Raw genomic sequence first — 25661 nt, forward strand, 5'->3', positions numbered from 1 at the left:
AAAAATTATTGCTAATTGACCGAAGTGAGAAGCAAAAATATTCTGATAAAGACGTTCCTCAGTAATATCATCATGACTCTCGAAGTCATGTGCGGTAACAATACCAAACCAAATACGACGCGTAGTAGGGTCCTGATCTAAGCCTCGGCTAAACCTTGGAAATCGTAATGCCACATTGCTTTTCGAATCCTCCTAGCCATTATCCTTTGGCAATAATTCTTTCTAAGAAGAATGCCCGTCTTGTAGCAATTTCACCCAGAAGGTAATGGGTTACTCCTACAGCACGTCCTTGTGTAATGCTCAAGGCTCTCGGCTGAGTAGCAAGAGCAACTTTTAATTTATTATGAGCCCACACGATGGATTCAATAAGTTCTTGCCAGTAACCACGTCCACTGAATAGAAACAATAAACTAAAAGCCCAGACAAAATGAGAACCTAGGAAGAAAAGGCCATATGTAGATAATGAAGAACCATAAGACTGAATTACCTGGGATGCATGTGCCCATAAGAAATCTCGAAGCCACCCATTAATAGTAATAGAACTTTGTGCAAATCTTCCTCCCGTGATATGAGTTACTACCCCTTGATCACTTACACTGCCCCAAACATCTGACTGAATTTTCCAACTGAAATGGAATATTACTACCGAAATCGCATTGTACATCCAAAGCAGTCCTAAGAAGACATGAACCCAGGCTGATATTTGATATGTACCCCCTTTTCCAGGTCCATCACAAGGAAAGCGAAAACCAAGACTTGCTTTATCCGTGTCACGACCCAACCCCCGTCGTGATGGCGCCCAACACACTGCTAGGCAAGCCCGACCATTTAGACAACCTTGACCGATTAATCATAGAGGATAAATAAATATTCATAACTAAAATACCAAATTAAATGCGGAATTTCTGAAATAATTTCTAACATTCGAAACCCCAAAATAAAAATACTAATCAGCCCACAGAATCTGGTGTCACGAACATGAGCCTCTAATACAGAATATTCACCTATCACAAGTCTGTCTAGGAAAAATGCGAATAAAAGGATAAAGATAGATGGGAGAGATCAAGGCTGCGAACGCCCTGCAGCTACCTCGATACTCCCGGATACTGCTGCTCAGCTAAACAAATCCTCACTCACCCTGTGGTGTACCTGGATCTGCACACAAGGTGCAGGGAGTATTGTGAGTACTTCCAACCCAGAAAGTAATAAATATAAATAAAGTCTGAGGATAAGAAATCCCAAATAAACACAAGGTAAAGCTATAAATACAGTAAAACAGCAAAGACAATTATAATAATACCACTACAGATAAAGAATAAATGACAATTAAAATATGCAATGCAACACATAAACCGGTACTCTCCAGTACCCCGCTGCGGCGTGCAGCCCACTCCATTTATTTAACATCGACGGCGCTCACTGGGGGTGTGCAGACTCCGGGAGGGGCCCCTTACGGCCCAAGCGCAATAATAAGCCATCTCGTGGCCTCAATCAGGCCCTTGGCCTCATATCAATATCATTATCATTCCACTGCGGCGTGCAGCCCGATCCCATACTCAGTCCAAAATCACATAAGCCTTTCGGCACAATAAAATAAAAATATTCAGCCCAAACTTCATTTAAAAATATTACGTTAGTTTCTACTTTTAGAAAAATGGCTGAGTTTACAAAACAGTGTTAAATACCAGGACTGAGTTCAATATCTAGAAATATGGTAAGAAACCAGTAAAATAATCCCTGAAGGATTCAAGTAGTTGGCACGAAGCCCAATTATGACAATTAATCCATTTTTATAAGGATATCACAAAACTACAATCAATTAGGTAGTAATTTTATTAAGTGGAACGGACCAAGTCACAATCCCCGACGGTGCTCTACCCCACGCCCGTTATCCGGCGTGCAAGTCACCTCAACATAGCACTACAATGTGCAAATTCGGGGTTTCAAACCCTCAACACAGCATTTACATTTATTACTAACCTCAAGCTGGTCAAAGTCCTAGCTTGCTATGCCCTTGCCTTTCGAATTAACCTCCTCGTGCGTCGAATCTGACCAAAACCACAACGAATACGTCACAATATGCTAATGGGACAATACCCAATCGAAAACAATCGAAAAATAGTGAAATTCCCGAAATTAGCAAAAACCCGAGCCCTGGGCCCACTTCTCAAAAATCAGTAAATTTACCATCAACGGATTCCTTATCTCGCCACGAGTCTATACATATAAAGAACACCAAAATCGGAGTCTAAATGACCCCTCAAATTCCCATTTTTGTTCTCTTAGGTTTCAAGCCCTAAACCACCATTTTTGACCTTAATTCCTTGAGTTTTCAGTCTAATTTCATGTATTTGCATGATAAAATCGTGTTCTAAGTCCAAGGATGCTTACCTGATCGAAGTCCTTGAATTTCCTCTTCAAAATCGCCCAAAAACTCCCCAAGTCCGAAGTTAAAATATGAACTCTTTCAAAATTCGCGAAGGAAATAAAACCCCTTCTGATCAGTTGTTTCCGCATCTGCGGTGCAGTTGTCGCTTCTGCGACTTCCTCTCCTGCGGCCTTCTTCCGCTTCTGCGGAAATTCCCAAAGTCCACACTGTCCGCTTCTGCGACCTCATCCCCGCATCTGCGGCTTCGCAGATGCGAATTCCCTTCCGCATATGCGGTTCTTCCTTTCCAAGACCATTTCCGCACCTGCGCAACCGCATCTGCGGTTCCTTTCCGCAGATGCGGAAATACCAGATACCAGATGTGATCTGCAATCTCCAACTTCAATTTTCATCCCGTTAGCCATCCGAAATCACCCCGAGCCCCCCGGGACCTCAACCAAAAACACAAACATGATCCAATACCTTATTCAAACTTGCTCCAATCATCAAAACACCTCAAACAACACTAAAACCATCATTCCTCATCGAATTCAAGGCTAAGTTCTTCCAAAACACGCCTTCGATCTAAAACCCTACCAAAACACCTCCGAATGACCTGAAATTTTGCACACACATCCCAAATCACCTAACGAAGCTACTGCAACTCTCGGAATTCCATTCCGACCCTCGGATCAAATTCTCACCTATCAACCGGAATTCGCCAAAATTCTAACTTCGCCAATTCAAGCCTAATTCTACACTGGACCTCCAAAATTACTTCTGATCACACTCCTAAGTCACAAATCATCCCCCGAAGCTAACCGAATCATCGGAATTCATATCCGAGCCCTCTAACACGTAAGTCAACGTCCGGTTGACTTTTCCAAAATAAACCTTCCTTAAAGAGGCTAAGTGATTCATTTCCTTCTAGAACCAATCCAAATCAACTCTAACACATCTAATACTGATACTGAAGCATAAGGAAATAGAAAATGGGGGAAACGGGGCGGTAACACACGTGACGACGGGTTGGGTCGTCACATCCTCCCCAACTTAAACAAACGCTCGTCCTCGAGCAAGTCAAGAAACATACCTGATGCCTCAAATAGGTAGGGGTATCTGCTCTGCATCTCCCGCTCGGTCTCCTAGGTAGCCTCCTCCACGGGCCGACCTCTCCACTGCACTTTCACCGAAGCAACATCCTTTGACCTCAACTTCCGAACCTGACGATCCAAAATGGCTGCTGACTCTACCTCATAAGTCAAGTCACCCTCCAGCTGAACTGTACTGAAATCTAGAACATGGGACGGATCCCAAATGTACTTTCGGAGCATGGACACATGAAAAGCTGGATGCACGCCCGACAAGCTAGGTGGCAAGGCAAGCTCATAAGCCACCTCCCCGATCCTTCTAAGTACCTCAAAAGGCCCAATGAACCGCGGACTCAGCTTCCCTTTCTTCCCGAATCTCATAGCACCCTTTGTGGGTGAAACCTTCAGTAAGACTTTCTCACCAATCATATACGATACATCTCGGACCTTCCTGTCTGCATAACTCTTCTGTCTCAACTGTGCTGTACGGAGTCTCTCCTGAATCACCTTCACCTTCTCCAATGCATCCTGAACCAAATCTGTCCCCAACAATCTAGCCTCCCCGGGCTTGAACCAACCAACTCGAGATCTACACCGCCTCCCATACAAGGCCTCATACGGTGCCATCTGAATGCTGGACTGATAGCTATTGTTGTAGGCAAACTCTACAAGCGGTAGAAACCGATCCCATGATCCTCCAAAATCAATAACACAGGCACGTAACATATCCTCCAATATCTGAATGGTGCGCTCGGACTGCCCGTCCGTCTGAGGGTGAAAAGCTGTGCTCAACTGTACCTGAGTACCCAACTCTCGCTGAACAGCCTTCCAAAACTGAGAGGTGAACTGAGTGCCCCAATCTGATATGATGGAAACTGGGACACCATGCAATCGAACTATCTCCCGAATATAAATCTCTGCCAGCCGCTCTGAAGAATAAGTAGTACAAACTGGAATGAAGTGCGCGGACTTGATCAGCATGTCCACAATTACCCAAATAGCGTCAAATTTCTTGAAAGTCCGTGGGAGTCCGGGAACAAAATCCATATTGATCCTCTCCCACTTCCACTCGGGAATAACCATCTGCTGATGCAAGCCACCCGGTCTCTGATGCTCATATTTCACCTGCTGGCAATTAAGATACCGAGCTACATACTCTATGATATCTCTCTTCATCCTCCGCCACCAATAGTGCTGTCTAAGATCCTGATACATCTTTGCGGCACCCGGATGGATGGAATACCGCGAGCAATGGGCCTCCTCTAATATCAACTCTCGAAGCCCATCTACGTTGGGCATGCAAATCCGGCCCTGCATCCTCAACACACCATCATCCCCAATAGTCACGTCCCTGGCATCATCATGCTGAACCCTGTCCTTAAGGACAAGAAAATGCGGATCATCATACTGTCACTCCCTGATGCGTTCATACGAGGAAGACCGAGAAACCACACAAGCCAACACTCGACTGGGCTCTGAAATATCTAATCTCACAAATCGGTTGGCCAAGGCCTGAACATCAACTGCAAATGGCCTCTCCTCAACTGGAATGTATGCCAAGCTCCCCATACCCACCGACTTCCGGCTCAAAGCATCGGCCACTACATTGGCCTTCCCCGGGTGATACAGAATAGTAATGTCATAATCCTTAAGTAACTCCAACCATCTACGCTGCCTCAAATTAAGATCCTTTTGCTTGAACAAGTGCTGAAGACTGCGATGATCAGTGAATACCTCACAGGATACGCCATACAAGTAATGCCTCCAAATCTTCAGTGCATGAACTATAGCAGCTAGCTCCAAATCATGGACGGGGTAGTTCTACTCATGGGGCTTCAACTGACGAGAAGCATACGCAATAACTCTACCCTCCTGCATCAAAACACAACCAATCCCAACTCACAAAGCATCGCAATATACCGTATAAGATCCTGAAGCTGATGGCAAAACTAACACTGGAGCTATGGTCAAAGCCGTCTTGAGCTTCTGAAAGCTCTCCTCACACTCGTCCGACCATACAAATGAGACACCCTTCTGAGTCAACTTGGTCAAGGGCGATGCAATAGAGGAAAAACCCTGCACAAACCGGCGATAGTAACCTGCCAACCCAAGGAAGCTGCGAATCTCTGTGGCTGAGGTCGGTCTAGGCCAACTCTGCACCGCCTCTATCTTCTTCGGATCAACCTGAATTCCCTCGCTGGACACCACATGTACCAAGAAAGCCACTGAATCGAGCCAGAACTCACACTTGGAGAACTTTGCATAAAGCCTCTCCTCCCTTAATCTCTGCAACACAACTCGCAAATGCTGCGCGTGCTCCTCCTGACTACGCGAGTATACCAGGATATCATCAATGAACACTATGACAAATGAATCCAGATAAGGCCGGAATATACTGTTCATCAGATGCATGAACGCTGCTGGGGCATTGGTCAGGCCGAAAGACATGACAAGAAATTCATAGTGACCATATCTAGTCCTGAAAGCAGTCTTATGAATATCTGAATCCCTGATCTGTAGCTGGTGATAACCCGAACGGAGATCAATCTTAGAGAACACCCTAGCTCCCTGAAGCTGGTCAAACAAATCATCAATGCGAGGTAGGGGATACTTGTTCTTAATTGTTACCTTGTTCAATTGCCTATAATCGATGCACATTCTCATTATGCCATCCTTCTTCTTCACGAACAGAACTGGTGCACCCCAAGGTGACACACTAGGCCGAATAAACCCCTTATCCAGGAGCTCCTGAAGCTGCTCCTTCAATTCTTTCAACTCCGCTGGTGCCATACGATATGGTGGAATAGAAATGGGCTGAGTGCCCGGCACCAAGTCAATACCGAAATCAATATCCCTGTCCGGCGGCATACCCGGCAGGTCTGCAGGAAACACATCGGGAAACTCCCTCACAACGGGAACAGACTCAATGCTAGGAGTCTCAGCTCCCATATCTCTCACAAACGCCAAATAGGAAAGACAACCCTTCCCAACCATACGCTGGGCCTTCAAGAAAGAAATAGCTCTGCTAGGAATATAGTCAGTCACACCACGCCACTCGATCCGCGGTACACCCGGCATAGCCAAAGTGACTGTCTTAGCATAACAGTCTAGAATAGCATGACACGGAGATAACCAGTCCATGCCCAGGATAACATCGAAGTCTACCATGCTTAATAGCAATAAATCAACTCGGGTCTCCAGACCCCCAATAGTCACCAAACATGACCGGAATACGTGGTCTACAACAATAGTGTCGCCCACCAGGGTAGATACATGAACAGGTAAGGCAAGACACCCTCGGGATGTACCCAAATGATGAGCAAAATATGAAGATTCATATGAATAGGTAGAACCAGGATCAAATAATACTGAGGCGTCTCTGTGACAGACTGAAACAATACCTGTAATGACAGCGTCTGAAGCAATGGTATCTGTCCTGCCCGGCATAGCATAGAAACAAACCTGGCCACCGCCTGATCGATCTCCACCTCTGGGATGACCCCTGGCTGCCTGATCTCCACCCTTAGCTGACTGGGGGGGGGTGATGAAGTAACTGGAGCAGAAGTCGAGGGCTGACTCCTCTGCTGATGCTGTCTGCCATGAAGGTGAGGGCACTGCCTCTTCATGTGACCAAACTCTCCGCACTCATAACAGCTGCCCGGTACTGGGGATGGGGTCTGACAGGAACCCCTCGCTCCGGAGTGACTAGCAGATGCACTTGGCGCGAAAGAACCCTAAACTGATGGGGCATGAGATGAACTCTGAGCTGGGAGGGCGCTGAGTGAAGTCTGACCCTGCTGGGGCCCATGATGACCACGGCCTGAAGATCCCCCACGATACTTTGGACGAGCTGACTGAGCAGGCCTGAAAGAGCGACCTCTACCCTGCTAGAACTGACCCCTCGAAGGAGCACCACTGTAACTACGCGATCCACGAGGCCTCTTAGCCTCCCTCTCCTCTCGCTCTCTACGGCGAACTGACTCGATCTCACGAGCGATATCCACCACCTCCTCAAACGTAGCACCCAGTACTCTCTCTCTAGTCATCAGAATACGGAGATGGTAGTTAAGACCATCCACAAATCTCCTGATCCTCTCACGATCTGATGGAACCATCCAAGTAGCATGACGAGCCAGCTGGGAAAACCTCATCTCGTACTGAGTCACTGTCATATCTCCCTGTGTCAACCACTCAAACTGCCTACGCAACTCTTCCCTGCGGGACTGAGGTATATACTTCTCCAGAAAAAGAGCTGAGAACTGCTGCCAAGTCAGAGGTGCTGCACCGGCAGGCCTACGCCTCTCAAAGTCCTCCCACCAAGTAAGAGCAGCCCCCGTGAACTGAAATGTAGTAAATGCCACACCACTCGACTCGAGGATCCCTGCCGTACGGAGCATACGCTGACATCTGTCAAGAAAACTCTGGGCATCCTCGCCCTCAGCACCACCGAATGTCGGAGGCTGGAGTCTACCAAACCTCTCGAGACGACGCTGCTCATCGTCTGGCATAGCTGGAACCACAAAACCCTGAGCTGGTGCAACCTGCTGAGCTGGAGGTGCCTCCGGTGTCTGTAGCCCCTGCACTCCCTGCACTCCCTGCGCAGGTGTGCGGGCATCGGGGGTCTGATTGCCTCCCCCGGTCTGTGAAGTAGCTGCTGCTGCTGTGGTGGCTGACACTGCCTGAGCCAAGCCAGTACAGACCGTCAAGATCTGTGCCAAGGTCTCCTGAAGACCCGGAATCACAATAGGCACAGCTGGTGCCTGAGCAGGTGCTGCTGGAGTCTCCACAGCTGGAGCCTGATCCTGAGCTGGGGCAATTATCGGATTAGCAGGTGCTGCCCCGGCTACTCTACCCCTGCCACGACCACGACCGCGTCCACGGCCTCTGGCGGCCTCAGTAGGTGGCACTGGTGGTCGTCCGTCACGTTCGGTAGCTCGTGTACTCACCATCTGTGAGAGAATAGAATAGCAAAGATTTAGTTCGCAATTCAACAAAACCGTACGACAAGAGTTTCAAGAATATGAAGTATTTCCTAAAGGTTCTGCAGCCTCTCGAGGATAAGTACAGACGTCTCCGTACCGATCCACGAGACTCTACTAAACCGGCTCATGACTCGCGAGACCAAGTAACCTAGGCTCTGATACCACCTTGTCACGACCCAACCCCGGTCGTGATGGCGCCCAACACACTGCTAGGCAAGCCCGACCATTTAGACAACCTTAATCGATTAATCACAGAGGATAAATAAATTTTCACAACTAAAATACCAAATTAAATGCGAAATCCTGAATTAGATGCTAACATTCGAAAACCCAAAATATAAAATACTAACCAGCCACAGAATCTGGTGTCACAAGTCTAAGCCTCTAATGCATGAGTATTAACCTACTACATAATATTTTTCTAGAAATGTGGGAAAACAAATAAACAAAATAGAAGGAAGATCAGGACTGCGAACGCCAATTTGCAGCTACCTTGAATCTCCCGATGCTAGGCGGAGAAGATCTCGCTCAGCCTCAGTGGGTGCACCTGAATCTGCACACAAGGTGCAGGAGTATTGTGAGTACTTCCAACTCAGAAAGTAATAAATATAAATAAAGTCTGAGGATAAGAAATCCTAAATAAACACAAAGCAAATATATAAATACTACGACCTGAACCAATAACATAATACAGTAAACATTGAAAACAATTATAATAAAGTCACATCAGATTAAGAATAAATGACAATTAAATATGCAATGCAACACATAAACCGGTACTCTCCAGTACCCCGCTGCGGCGTGCAGCCCGATCCATTTATTTAACGTCGACGGCGCTCACTGGGGTGTGCAGACTCTGGGAGGAGCCTCTTACGGCCCAAGCGCAATAATAAGCCATATCGTGGCATCAAACAGGCCCTCGGCCTCATATCAATATCAATATCATACCACTGCGGCGTGCAGTCCGATCCCTTACTCAATCCAAAATCACATAAGCCTTTCGGCACAATAATATAAAAATATTCAGCCCAAACTTCATTTAAAAATATTACTTTAGTTTCTACTTTTAGAAAAATGGCTGAATTTACAAAACAGTGTTAAATGCCAGGACTGAGTCCAATATCTAGAAATATGGTAAGAAACGAGTAAAAATAATCCCTGAAGGATTCAAGTAGTTGGCACAAAGCCCAATTATGACAATTAATCCATTTTTATAAGGATGTTACTAATCTACAATCAATTAGGTGGTAATTTTATTAAGCGGGACGGACCAAGTCACAATCCTCGATGATGCTCTACCCCACGCCCGTTATCCGGCGCGCAAGTCACCTCACATAGCACTAAATTGTGCAAATTCGGGGTTTTAAACCCTCAACATAGCATTTACATTTATTACTAACCTCAAGCTGGCCAAAGTCCTAGCTTGCTATGCCCTTGCCTTTCGAATTAACCTCCTCGCGCGTCGAATCTGACCAAATCCACAACGAATACGTCACAATATGCTAATGGGACAATACCCAATCGAAAATAATCGAAAAATAGATAAATTCCCGAAAACCCAAGCCCCGGGCCCACTTCTCAAAAATCAGTAAATTTACCATCAACGGATTCCTTATTTTGCCACGAGTCTATACATATAAAGAACAACAAAATCGGAGTCCAAATGACCCCTCAAATTCCCATTTTTGTTCTCTTAGGTTTCAAGCCCTAACCTCCATTTTTGACGTTTAATTCCTTGATTTTTCCGTCTAATTTCATGTATTTGCGTCATGCAATCGTGTTCTAAGTCCAAGAATTCTTACCTGATCGAAGTCCTTGAATTCCTCTTCAAAATCGCCCAAAAACTCTCCAAGTCCGAAGTGAAAATATGAACTCTTTCAAAATTCGCGAAGGAAGTAGCTGTTGCTGCTGTGGTGGCTGAAACTGCCTGAGCCAAGCCAGTACAGACTGTCAAGATCTGTGCCAAGGTCTATTGAAGACCCGGAATCACAATAGGCACAGCTGGTGCCTGAGTAGGTGCTGCTGGAGTCTCCACCGCTGGAGCCTAGTCCTGAGCTGGGGCAATTATCGGATTAGCAGGTACTGCCCCGGCTACTCTACCCCTGCCACGACCACGACCGCGTCCACGGCCTCTGGCGGCCTCAGTAGGTGGCACTGGTGGTCGTCCGTCGCGTTCGGTAGCTCGTGTTCTCACCATCTGTGAGAGAGTAGAAATAATAAAGATTTAGTTCACAGTTCAACAAAGCCGCACGATAAGAGTTTCAAGAATATGAAGTATTTCCTAAAGGTTCTGCAGCCTCTCGAGGATAAGTACAGACGTCTCCGTACCGATCCACGAGACTCTACTAAACCGGCTCATGACTCGCGAGACCAAGTAACCTAGGCTCTGATACCACCTTGTCATGACCCAACCCCGGTCGTGATGGCGCCCAACACACTGCTAGGCAAGCCCGACCATTGAGACAACCTTGACCGATTAATCACCGAGGATAAATAAATATTCACAACTAAAATACCAAATTAAATGCGGAATTTCTGAAATAATTTCTAACATTCGAAACCCCAAAATAAAAATACTAATCAGCCCACAGAATCTGGTGTCACGAACATGAGCCTCTAATACAGAATATTCACCTATCACAAGTCTGTCTAGGAAAAATGGGAATAAAAGGATAAAGATAAATGGAAGAGACAAAGGCTGCGAACGCCCTGCAGCTACCTCGATACTCCAGGATACTGCTGCTCAGCTAAACAAATCCTCACTCACCCTGTGGTGTACCTGGATCTGCACACAAGGTGCAGGGAGTATTGTGAGTACTTCCAACCCAGAAAGTAATAAATATAAATAAAGTCTGAGGATAAGAAATACCAAATAAACACAAGGTAAAGCTATAAATACAGTAAAACAGCGAAGACAATTATAATAATACCACAACAGATAAAGAATAAATGACAATTAAAATATGCAATGCAACACATAAACCGGTACTCTCCAGTATCCCGCTGCGGCATGTAGCCCGCTCCATTTATTTAACGTCGATGCCGCTCACTGGGGGTGTGCAGACTCCGGGAGGGGCCCCTTATGGCCCAAGCGCAATAATAAGCCATCTCGTGGCATCAAACAGGCCCTTGGCCTCATATCAATATCATTATTATACCACTGCGGCGTGCAATCCGATCCCATACTCAGTCCAAAATTCACATAAGCCTTTCGGCACAATAATATAAAAATATTCAGCCCAAACTTTATTTAAAAATATTACTTTAGTTTCTACTTTTAGAAAATGGCTGAGTTTACAAAACACTGTTAAATACCAGGACTGAGTTTAATATCTAGAAATATGGTAAGAAACCAGTAAAATAATCCCTGAAGGATTCAAGTAGTTGGCACGAAGCCCAATTATGACAATTAATCCATTTTTCTAAGGATATCACGAAACTACAATAAATTAGGTAGTAATTTTTATTAAGCGGGACAATCCCCGATGATGCTCTACCCCACGCCCGTTATCCGGAGTGCAAGTCACCTCACATAGCACTACAATGTGCAAATTCGGGGTTTCAAACACTCAACACAGCATTTACATTTATTACTAACCTCAAGCTGGCCAAAGTCCTAGCTTGCTATGCCCTTGCCTTTCAAATTAACCTCCTCGTGCGTCGAATCTGACCAAAACCACAACGAATACGTCACAATATGCTAATGGGACAATACCCAATCGAAAACAATCGAAAAATAGTGAAATTCCCGAAATTAGCAAAAACCCGAGCCCCGGGCCCACTTCTCGAAAATCAGTAAATTTATCATCAACGGATTCCTTATCTCGCCACGAGTCTATACATATAAAGAACACCAAAATCGGAGTCCAAATGACCCCTCAAATTCCCATTTTTGTTCTCTTAGGTTTCAAGCCCTAAACCATCATTTTTGACCTTAATTCCTTGAGTTTTCAGTCTAATTTCATGTATTTGCATGATAAAATCGTGTTCTAAGTCCAAGGATGCTTGCCTGATCGAAGTCCTTGCATTTCCTCTTCAAAATCGCCCAAAAACTCCCCAAGTCCGAAGTTAAAAATATGAACTCCTTCAAAATTCGCGAAGGAAATAAAAACCTCTTCTGATCAGTTGTTTCCGCATCTGCGGTACCTTTGTCGCTTCTGCGACTACCGCATCTGCGGTAATTATCCGCTTCTGTGGCATCTCCTTAAAAATCAAAAACCGCTTCTGCGGTCACTCTTCCGCATCTGCGGCTCCGCAGATGCGGCTCCCCCAACCGCTTCTGCGGAAACAGCACTCAGGCCCGAAATTCGCTTCTGCGATCCTCCCTTCGCTTCTGCACAACCGCACCTGCGGTCCCACAACCGCAGGTGCGAAAATACCAGATACCAGCAGACCTGCAATCTCCAAACTTCAATTTTCATCCCGTTAGCCATCCGAAATCACCCCGAGGCCCCCGGGACCTCAACCAAAAACACAAACATGATCCAATACCTTATTCAAACTTCCTCCAATCATCAAAATATCTCAAACAACACTAAAACCATCATTTCTCATCGAATTCAAGCCTAAGTTCTTCCAAAATTTCCGAAACACGCATTCGATCAAAAACCCAACCAAAACACCTCCGAATGACCTGAAATTTTGCACACACATCCCAAATCACCTAACGAAGCTACTGCAACTCTTGAAATTCCATTCCCACCCCCGGATCAAAATCTCACCTATCGACCGGAATTCGCCAAAATCCTAACTTTGCCAATTCAAGCCTAATTCTACTCCGGACCTCCAAAATCACTTTTGATCACACTCCTAAGTCACAAATCATCCCCCGAAGCTAACCAAATCATCGGAATTCATATCGAACCCTCTAACACAAAAGTCAACGTCCGGTTGACTTTTCCAAAACAAACCTTCCTTAAAGAGGCTAAGTGACTCATTTCCTTCTAGAACCAATCCAAATCAACTCTAACACATCTAATACTGATACTAAAGCATAAAGAAATAGAAAATGGGGGAAACGGGGCTGTAACACACGTGACGACGGGTTGGGTCGTCACATCCTCCCCAACTTAAACAAACGCTCGTCCTCGAGCGAGTCAAGAAACACACCTGATGCCTCAAATAGGTGAGGGTATCTGCACCGCATCTCCCGCTCGGTCTCCCAGGTAGCCTCCTCCACGGGCCAACCTCTCCACTGCACTTTCACCGAAGCAACATCCTTTGACCTCAACTTCCGAACCTGACGATCCAAAATGGCTGCTGGCTCTACCTCATAAGTCAAGTCACCCTCCAGCTGAACTGTACTGAAATCTAGAACACGGGACGGGTCCCCAATGTACTTCCGGAGCATAGACACATGAAAATTTGGATGCACGCCCGACAAGCTAGGTGGCAAGGCAAGCTCATAAGCCACCTCCCCGATCCTTCTAAGTACCTCAAAAGGCCCAATGAACCGCAGAGTCAACTTCCCTTTCTTCCCGAATCTCATAGCACCCTTTGTGGGTGAAACCTTCAGTAAGACTTTCTCACCAATCATATACGATACATCTCGGACCTTCCTGTCTGCATAACTTTTCTGTCTCGATTGTGCTGTACGAAGTCTCTCCTGAATCACCTTCACCTTCTCCAATGCATCCTGAACCAAATCTGTCCCCAACAATCTAGCCTCCCCGGGCTTGAACCAACCAACTCGAGATCTACACCGCCTCCCATACAAGGCCTCATACGGTGCCATCTGAATGCTGGACTGATAGCTATTGTTGTAGGCAAACTCTACAAGCGGTAGAAACCGATCCCATGATCCTCCAAAATCAATAACACAGGCACGTAACATATCCTCCAATATCTGAATGGTGCGCTCGGACTGCCCGTCCGTCTGAGGGTGAAAAGCTGTGCTCAACTGTACCTGAGTACCCAACTCTCGCTGAACAGCCTTCCAAAACTGAGAGGTGAACTGAGTGCCCCAATCTGATATGATGGAAACTGGGACACCATGCAATCGAACTATCTCCCGAATATAAATCTCTNCGATACTCCCGGATACTGCTGCTCAGCTAAACAAATCCTCACTCACCCTGTGGTGCACCTGGATCTGCACACAAGGTGCATGGAGTATTGTGAGTACTTACAACCCAGAAAGTAATAAATATAAATAAAGTCTGAGGATAAGAAATCCCAAATAAACACAAAGTAAAGCTATAAATACAGTAAAACAGCAAAGACAATTATAATAATACCACAACAGATAAAGAATAGATGACAATTAAAATATGCAATGCAACACATAAACCGGTACTCTCCAGTACCCCGCTGCGGCGTGCAGCCCACTCCATTTATTTAACGTCGACGGCGCTCACTGGGGGTGTGCAGACTCCGGGAGGGGCCCCTTACGGCCCAAGCGCAATAATAAGCCATCTCGTGGCCTCAATCAGGCCCTTGGCCTCATATCAATATCATTATCATTCCACTGCGGCGTGCAGCCCGATCCCATACTCAGTCCAAAATCACATAAGCCTTTCGGCACAATAAAATAAAAATATTCAGCCCAAACTTCATTTAAAAATATTACTTTAGTTTCTACTTTTAGAAAAATGGCTGAGTTTACAAAACAGTGTTAAATACCAGGACTGAGTTCAATATCTAGAAATATGGTAAGAAACCAGTAAAATAATCCCTGAAGGATTCAAGTAGTTGGCACGAAGCCCAATTATGACAATTAATCCATTTTTATAAGGATATCACAAAACTACAATCAATTAGGTAGTAATTTTATTAAGTGGGACGGACCAAGTCACAATCCCCGACGGTGCTCTACCCCACGCCCGTTATCCGGCGTGCAAGTCACCTCAACATAGCACTACAATGTGCAAATTCGAGGTTTCAAACCCTCAACACAGCATTTACATTTATTACTAACCTCAAGCTGGCCAAAGTCCTAGCTTGCTATGCCCTTGCCTTTCAAATTAACCTCCTCGTGCGTCGAATCTGACAAAAACCACAACGAATACGTCACAATATGCTAGTGGGACAATACCCAATCGAAAACAATCGAAAAATAGTGAAATTCCCGAAATTAGCAAAAACCCGAGCCCCGGGCCCATTTCTCGAAAATCAGTAAATTTATCATCAACGGATTCCTTATCTCGCCACGAGTCTATACATATAAAGAACACCAAAATCGGAGTACAAATGACCCCTCAAATTCCCATTTTTGTTCTCTTAGGTTTCAAGCCCTAAACCACCATTTTTGAGCTTAATTCCTTGAGTTTTCAGTCTAATTTCATGTATTTGCATGATAAAATCGTGTTCTAAGTCCAAGGATGCTTGCCTGATCGAAGTCCTTGAATTTCCTCTTCAAAATCGCCCAAAAACTCCCCAAGTCCGAAGTTAAAAATATGAACTCCTTCAAAATTCGCGAAGGAAATAAAAACCTCTTCTGATCAGTTGTTTCCGCATCTGCGGTACCTTTGTCGCTTCTGCGACTACCGCATCTGCGGTAATTATCTGCTTCTGCGGCATCTCTTTGAAAATCCAAAACCGCTTCTGCGGTCACTCTTCCACATCTGCGGCTCCCCCAACCGCTTCTGCGGAAACAGCACTCAGGCCCGAAATTCGCTTCTGCGATCCTCCCTTCGCTTCTGCGCAACCGCACCTGCGGTCCCACAACCGCAGGTGCGAAAATACCAGATACCAGCAGACCTGCAATCTCCAAACTTCAATTTTCATCCCGTTAGCCATCCGAAATCACCCCGAGGCCCCCGGGACCTCAACCAAAAACACAAACATGATCCAATACCTTATTCAAACTTCCTCCAATCATCAAAATATCTCAAACAACACTAAAACCATCATTTCTCATCGAATTCAAGCCTAAGTTCTTCCAAAACTTCCGAAACACGCATTCGATCAAAAATCCAACCAAAATACCTCCGAATGACCTGAAATTTTGCACACACATCCCAAATCACCTGACGAGGCTACTGCAACTCTCGAAATTCCATTCCGACCCCCGGATCAAAATCTCACCTATCGACCGGAATTCGCCAAAATCCTAACTTTGCCAATTCAAGCCTAATTCTACTCCGGACCTCCAAAATCACTTTTGATCACACTCCTAAGTCACAAATCATCCCCCGAAGCTAACCAAATCATCGGAATTCATATTCGATCCCTCTAACACAAAAGTCAACGTCCGGTTGGCTTTTCCAAAACAAACCTTCCTTAAAGAGGCTAAGTGACTCATTTCCTTCTAGAACCAATCCAAATCAACTCTAACACATCTTATACTGATACTGAAGCATAAAGAAATAGAAAATGGGGGAAACGGGGCGATAACACACGTGACGAGGGGTTAGGTCGTCACAATCCGGTATCAAACGGGAACTACAAGCAAATAGAACACCCCTCAAGAGTATCAATACCGTCACATGAATCGTAAATGCATGAATCTGATGTAACATGACATCTGTGGTTCCTAATGGAATAGGCAAAAAAGCCACCTTGCCACCCACTGCCACTAAATCACCACCCCCAAGTTAAACTGGTACTTGTTGTTGCACCAGGAGCCGTTGCGCTGGGTGCTAAAGCATGTGTGTTTTGTATCCATTGAGCAAAAACAGATTGTAATTGTATAGCGGTATCTGAAAACATATCTTGAGGATGCCCCAAAACACTCATGGTATCATTATGAATATACAAACCAAAACTGTGAAAGCCTAGAAATATACATGCCCAGTTGAGATGGGATATGATTGCATCACGATGTCTAAGGACACGATCTAATAGATTGTTGTACTGAGTAGTTGGATCATAATCTCTTACCATAAAAATGGACGCATGCGCGGCAGCACCAACTATGAGAAATCCACTAATCCACATGTGATGTATGAACAATGACAGTTTTGTACCACAGCCTGTATCTAGATACAGATAAGGGGGCATGGAATACATATGGTGAGCTACAACAATGGTTAAAGAGCCTAACATAGCTATGAGATAATTGAGCATGCCATGACGTTGTTAGGATCTCATATAGGCCTTTATGGCACTATCCCATAAATGGACCTTTATGAGCTTCTCTAATATTCCATGACCAATACCCCAGTAGGTCCTATACATGTGACCCGCTATAAGGAAAAGAATTGCAATAGCTAAATAGTGATGGGCAATATCAGTCAGCCACAGACCCCTAGTTACTGGATCTAATCCTCCACGAAAAGTAAGAAAATCCGCATATTTTGACCAATTCAAGGTGAAAAATGGGTTTTCTCCCTTGGCAAAACTGGGATAAAATTGAGCTAAAAGATCTCGATTCAAGATAAATTCATGAGGAAGTGGTATCTCTTTAGGATCTACTCCAACGTTTAGAAATTGATTAATCGGTAAAGATACATGTACTTGATGCCCCGCCAGGAGAGAGACCCAAGTCCTAGTAATCCTGCCAAATGGTGATTCAACATAGATTATACATCTTGAAACCAAGCCAATTTTGACGTCGCTTTATGACAAGGAAACCAACCAACAAAAAGCATTAACGCTTGTCACGTCCCAACACTCAACCTGTAGTGATGGAGCCTATCATGGTACTAGGCAAGCCGACTACTCAGACAATTCCAACACTTTTAAATTTAAGATATGCGAAAATAGGTTTAAATAAATAAAAATCTCGTAAAACTGATAAAACCATCGCAACCAAATACAGAAGTTTCCCAAAAATCGCGTGTCACTGAGTACATGAGCATCTCTACAATACAATTCTGAAATACTATCTAAGAAAACTGAAACTGAATAAATAAGTCTGAGGGATAGAGGAGGAGAGTCAAGGTCTGTAGACGCCAGGGCAGCTACCTCGGATATCTCCGAATGACAGTAAACTCTGAGAATCAGCAACCACCATGTCCGGATACACCTGAATCTGCACACGAAGTGCAGGGTGTAGCGGGAGTACAACTAACCCAGTAAGTAACAAGTCTAACTATTGGCCTGAAAGCAGTGACGAGCTTCGCAGTTACAGTTCAACTACCAAATTACAGTACAAAAATGTAGACATGCTTCCAAGTTAAATAGTTAAAGCTCAAACAGGTAAAATATGTCATGTTCAATTGAAACAAGATATGGTACATCTCGATATCTACATGTCAATTATGTATGCCAACTGAAGTACAAACAGTGATGAAATCATATGCATACTCTCAGAGTATCAATCACAGTCCTCCCATTCACTCCATCCTCACAGTCACTCATTCCTCACAATCACTCCATCCTCACAGTCACTCAGTCCTCCAAATCACTTAGCACTCGCGCTCAGTACTCACACTCGCACTTAGTAGGTACATGCACTCACTGTGGTTGTGCAGACTCCGGAGAGGCAATTCCAGCCCAAGCGCTATAATAAGCCAATCATGGCACAAATCAAACAAACATGCTGCAACGTACAGCCGAATCTCATAATATCCTTACAATCAGGCCATCGGCCTCACTTAGTCATCAAAATCTCCAGTCTCTCGGGCTCACAAGAATCATGATAATCAGCCCAAACAATGATGATATAATGTATAAATAAATGGCAACAGAGATTGAGATATGATATGCAAATAATAGTTGTGACTGAGTGCATGATTTCAAATTAAGCAAATAATTCAACATGAAATGTGACCTCTGTGGGTCCCAACAGTACCAACATATAGCCTAAGCATGATTTCTAACATTACTTGCAGCGCATTTCTCTAACACATGGAGAATATACGGATAACAATAAGATTATTCAACTATATAGTTCCATGGAATTGACCAAGTCACAATTCCTACGGTGCACGCCCACACGCCCATCACCTAGCATGTGTGTCACCTCAACACCAATCATATAACACATAATTCGAGGTTTCATACCCTCATAACTAAATTTAGAAGTGTTACTTACCTCAAACCGTGAAAATCCCCACTCCAATAAGCCCATGCCTCGCGAATCGGCCTCCGAATGCCTCGAATCTAGCCACAAACAATTCGATACAATCAACACGAGCTAAAGGAATCAATTCTATATGAAAATGCTAAGTTCTTAATTAAAAGTCGACCCCGACCCAAGTTTCGGAATTCGATGAAAGTCACAAAAATTCGAAAGCACATTGAACCACGAGTCCAACCATACCATATTTACCAAATTCTGATATCGGATCACCACTCAAATCCCCAAATTAAACTCTCCAAATCCCTAGCCTAAAACTCCCAAATTCCACCTCAAAACACACAAACTAGGTGGGAAATTCAATGGGGAAACAAGATTATTTAATAAAGATGATCACAAGCGACTTATCTCTCGAAATCCCTCTCAAAAATCACCTTAGTCCGAGATTGGAAAGTCTAAAATGAGAGAAATCATGAAACCCTCGAATTAAATATTCTGCCTAAGGATTCTGCTTCTGCGGTCCAAAAATACCCTTCTGCGGTCAAAAATCCGCATCACCTGAAGTCACTTAAGGGCCAACGAACCACTTCTGCGGTCCAAATCCCGCTCCCGCGAGTGCGCTTCTGCACAAAACCATCCGCTTCTGCGGACCAACCACTCGGGCCCCTTTCTTTCCGCTTCTGCGACCAACCTTCTGTATCTGCGAGATTGCAAGTGCGGAATTTTTCCTTGCACCTGCTCAGACACCCCAACTTGCCCAGAACCGTATCTGCAACCTCATGGCCGCTTCTGCGGCTCTGCACCTCCGACTTATCCCTCGCAGGTGCGGTTGCACTAGACCTGATCACACTAGCTCTTCCAAAATTTCAAAATCTAAACCGATTTCAATCCGAATCATTCCCGAGGCCCCCAGGACCTCAACCAAATATACCAACAGTTCCTAAAACCCGATACGAACTTAGTCGAGCCCTCAAACCACATCAAAATACGAACCGCACCCCAATTCAAGCCTAATAAAAACTAGAAAATTCCAACTTCTACAATCGGTGCCGAAACCTATCAAATCAAGTCCGATTAACCTCAAATTTTGCTCACAAGTAATAATTGACACAACCGACCTACTCCAACTCCCGGAACCAAAATCCAAGCCCAGTAACCACAAAGTCAACTCTCGGTCAAACTTCTCAATCTCCAAAACTTCTAATTTTCCAACATTCGTCATTTCAAGGCTAACTAAGCTACTAACCTCCAAATCACTATCCAGACACACTCCTAAGTCCTAAACCACCCAACGGAGCTATCAGAATCATCAAAACTCCATTTAGGAGCCATTCACACATAAGTCAGCATCCGACCAACCTTTTTGACTTAAGCTTCTAACCTTGAGACAAAGTGTCTCATCTCATTCCGAAACATCCCCGGAACCGAAACAACTACCACCGTAAGTTACATAGCAACTAATAAGTATAACATGAGCAGTAAATAGGGGAGCGAGGCTACAACACTCAAAACGACCGGCCTGGTTGTTACATTCTCCCCCTCATAAACAAATGTTCGTCCTCGAATGGGTCTAGAAACATAACTGGAGTCTCAAATAGGCATGGATATCTGCTCCGCGTGTCCCGCTCGGTCTCCCACGTAGCCTCCTCAACTGGCTGACCTCTCCATTGCACCTTCAGTGAAGCTATATCTTTAGATCTCAACCCTTGAACCTACCGATCTAAAATAACCATCGGCTCCACATTATAAGTCAAATCACCATCCAACTGAACTGTGCTGAAATCCAAAAAAAGAGACGGAACACCGACATACTTCCAGAACATAGAAACGTGAAATACTGGATGAACACTCGACAGACTTGGCGGCAAGGCAAGCTTGTAAGCCACCTCTCCAATCCTCTAAAGCACCTCAAACGGCCCAATATACCGAGGGATCAACTTGTTCTTCTTCCCGAATCTCATAACACCCTTCATGGGTGAAACCTTGAGCATTACCTTCTCCCCAACCATGTAAGCAACATCACGAACCTTCTAATCGGCGTAACTCTTCTATCTAGACTGCGCCATGCAAAACCGATCCTGAATCAATTTAACCTTCTCCAAAGCATCCTGAACCAAGTCGGTACCCAATAGCCTAGCCTCACCCACCTCAAACCACCCTACCAGTGACCGACACCGTCTCCCATACAAAGCTTCATATGGATCCATCTGAATGCTCGATTGGTAGCTGTTATTGTAGGCAAACTCTGCGAGTGGCAGGAACTGATCCTACGCAAAATCTATGACACACACGTGAAGCATATTCTCTAATATCTTAATAGTGCGCTCGGACTACCCGTCCGTCAAAGGGTGAAATGTTGTACTCATCTCAACCTTTGTTCCCAACTCTCGCTACACTGCTCTCCAAAACTGCAATGTAAATTGCGTGACTCAACTGAAATGATGGACACCAGCACACTGTGAAGGCGAACAATCTCGCGGATGTAGATCTCAGCCAATTGTTCTGAGGAATAAGTAGTCACAAGTGGAATGAAGTGCTTGAACTTGGTCAATTGATCCATAATCACCCAAATAGCATCAAACTTCCTCGATGTCCGTGGGAGCCCAACTACAAAATCCATGGTGATACACTCCCATTTCCACTCCGGAATCTCAACCCTCTGAAGCAATCCGCATGGTCTCTGATGCTCATACTTCACCTACAGACAATTTAGGCACCGAGCTACAAACCCCACTATATCCTTCTTCATCCTCCTCCACCACTAGTGCTGCCTCAAGTCCTGGTACATCTTCGCGGCACCCGGATAGATGGAATACCGCGAACTGTGGGCCTCCTCAAGAATCAACTCATGTAACCCATCTACATTGGGCACACAAATCCGTCGCTGCATCCTCAACACCCCATCATCCCCAATAGTAATATCCTTGGCATCACCGTGGGGAACTCTGTCCTTAAGGACAAGCAAATGGGGATCGTCATACTGGCGCTCTCTGATGCGATCATATAAGGAAGACCGAGAAACCACACAATATAGAACCCGACTGGGCTCCAAAATGTCTAATCTTACGAACTGGTTCGCCAAGGCCTAAACATAAACTGCAAACGGTCTCTGACCAACTGGAACAAATGCAAGCCTACCCATATTCACCGCCTTTCTACTCAAGGCACCGACCACCACATTGGCTTTCCCGGGATGATACAGAATGGTAATATTATAGTTCTTTAGCAGCTTCAACTATCTCCGCTACGTCAAATTTAGATCCTTCTGTTTCAACAAGTGCTGGAGACTCCGATGATCCATCAATAGCTCACAAGACACACCGTAAAGATAATGCCTCCAAATCTTTAATGCATGGACGATGGTAGCCAACTCCAAATCATAAACAGAGTAGTTCTTCTCATGGGGCTTCAACTGACGTGAAGCATAAGTAATCACTCTACCCTCCTACATCAAGACACACCCAATACCGATTCAAGAAGTATCACAATACACTGTATAAGAGCTAGAAGCTGAAGGCAAAACTAGAACTGGAGTTGTGGTCAAGGCAGTCTTGAGCTTCCGAAAGCTCTCCTCACACTCATCCGACCACCTGAATGGAGCACCCTTCTAGGTCAGCTTGGTCAAAGGTGCTACAATAGACCAGAAAGCTCTTAATCTCAGTAGCTGAGGACGGTTTGAGCCAACTCTGAACCGCCTCTATCTTCTTTGGATCAACCTTAATCCCTTCACTGGACGCCACGTGCCCCAAGAAAGCCACTGCACTAAGCCAAAACTCACACTTGGAGAACTTGGCATAAAGTTTCTCCTCCCTCAACCGCTGTAGTACAATCCTCAAATATTGGGTATGCTCCTCCTGGCTACGTGAGTACACCAGGATATCATCAATGAATACTATGACAAACGAGTTGAGATATGGCTGAAATACACTGTTCATCAAGTGCATGAATGTTGCTGGGGCGTTGGTCAACCCAAAAGATACCACAAGGAACTCATAATGACCATAACAGGTCCTGAATACAGTCATTAGAATATCCGAGTCCCGAATCTTCAACTAGTGATAAGCAGACCTCAAATCAATCTTGCAGAACACCCTCGCTCCCTGAAGCTGGTCAAATAGATCATCAATGCGCGATAAAGGATACTTGTTCTCGATTGTAACTTTGTTCAACTACCTATAATCGATGCACATCCGCATGGTACCATCCTTCTTCTTCACAAACAGAACCAGTGCACCCCAAGGCGACACACTAGGCCTAATAAACCCCTTATCAAGAAGTTCCTGAAGCTGCTCTTTCAATTCCTTCAACTCAGCTGGTGCCATACAATATAGAGGAATAAAATTGGCTGAGTGCCCGACACCAAGTCAATACCAAAGTCAATATCCCTGTCGGGCGGTAGGTCTGCAAGAAACACATTCGAAAAGTCTCACACCATCGGAACAGAATCAATAATAGGGGTATCAGCATCCACCCCTCACAAAGGCCAAATACGACAGACACCCCTTCCCAACCATTCGGTGTGCCTTCAAATAAGAGATCACCCTACTAGGGACATAATCTAGAGAACCTCTCCACTCGATCCTTGGAAAATCTAGCATCGCCAACATCACGGTCTTAGCGTGACAATCCATAATAGCATGACATGGAGACAGCCAATCCATACCCAAGATCACGTCAAAATCGACTATACTACGCAATAAGAGATCAACTCTGGTCTCCAATTCCGTAATAGTTACTACACACGACCGATATACATGATCTACAATAATAGTATCTCCCACCAGCGTAGAGACATGAACAGGTGAAACTAAGGACTCACATGGCATATCCAAATAACGAGTAAAGTAGGATGATACATAGGAATAAGTAGAAGTAGGGTCAAATAATGTGGAAGTATCTCTGTGGCACACTGAGACAATAATTATGATCATTGCATCTGAAGCGACAGCATCTGGCCTGGCAAGAATAGCATAGAATCAGGACTGACCGCCACCTGATCGCCCCCCCCCCCCCTCTAGGGCAACCTCTAGCTGCCTGGGCCCCACCTCGAGCTGGTTGGGCGGGTGGTGAAGTAACTGGTGTAGAAGTCATAGTCTGACCCCTCCTGATATAGCTGCTTGAACTGCCTACGCAGCTCCTCCCTGCGGGTCTGTGGCACAAACTTCTCCAAGAAGAGGACAGAGAACTCATGCCATGAAAGTGGTGCAGCACCGACAGTCCTGCTCCTCTCTTAGGCTTCCCACCATCTGAAGGTAGCCCCAGTAAACTGAAAAGTAGTAAATGAGACCCCACTGGTCTCCAGAATATCCGCCGTACGAATGATCCGCTGGCACCTATCCAAGAAGTCCTGGGCATCCTCCGACTCAGCCCCACTAAATGATGGAGGCTGGAGTCTCCAAAATCTCTCAAGTCTCTTCTGCTCATCATCACTCATAACGGGACCCACCTAGGCTTGAGCAACTACAACTAGCTGGGCTGGTAGTACCTTCGGTGTCTGAAGTCCCTGTATCACCTGCTCTAGAGTACGAGCGGCGAGAGTCTGAGTACCTCCCCCGGCCTGAGAAGTGGCTGGTGCGGTCTGAACAGAAATCCCTTGAGTGAGGCTAGTGCACACAGTCAGTATCTGAGCCAAAGCTTCCTGAAGGCCTAGAATCACAATGGGCATAGCTGGTGCCTAAGCTGGCCCCACTGGCTCAACCACATCTGGAACCTGCTTCTTAACTGGAGCGGTTGGTGGATCTAAAGGTGCTGCTCTAGCTGCTATACGAGCTACACCTCTGCCCCTACCGTAGCCCCTATCGTGACCCCGACCTCTCGTGGCCCTAGTAGGTGGTACTGGGGGCGGTCCGTCCGCTCCGGTAGCACGAGTCCTCATCATTTGTGAGAGAATAGAATAACAAAAAATTAGTTCCCAGAATCAACAAATTCGCACGACAAGAATCAAGAATGTGAAGTTTTCCTAAGGGTTCGGCAGCCTCTCGAAGATAAGTACAAACATCTCTGTACCAATCCGCAAGACTCTACTAAACCTGCTCATGACTCGAGAGACCTATGTAACCTAGGCTCTGATACCAACTTGTCACGACCCAAAACTCAACCTGTCATGATGGCGCCTATCATGGTACTAGGCAAACTGACTACTCAGACAATTCCAACACTTTCAAATTTAAGATATGCTAAAACAGGTTTAAATAAATAAAAATGTCATAAAATTGATAAAACCATCACAACCCAATACAGAAGTTTCTCAAAAACCGGGGTGTCACTGAGTACGTGAGCATCTATACAATACAAGTCTGAAATACTGTCTAAGAAAA

At 45.2% G+C, this 25661-nt stretch overlaps 1 pseudogene; it reads right to left on the minus strand.

Moving 5' to 3' along the window:
* Positions 1-199: 199 nt before the first annotated feature.
* On the minus strand, positions 200-24778 carry LOC109236933 (annotated as a pseudogene).
* Positions 24779-25661: the final 883 nt, after the last annotated feature.

Source organism: Nicotiana attenuata, unplaced genomic scaffold (genome assembly GCF_001879085.1).
Source record: "Nicotiana attenuata strain UT unplaced genomic scaffold, NIATTr2, whole genome shotgun sequence".
Classification (NCBI taxonomy): domain Eukaryota; kingdom Viridiplantae; phylum Streptophyta; class Magnoliopsida; order Solanales; family Solanaceae; genus Nicotiana; species Nicotiana attenuata.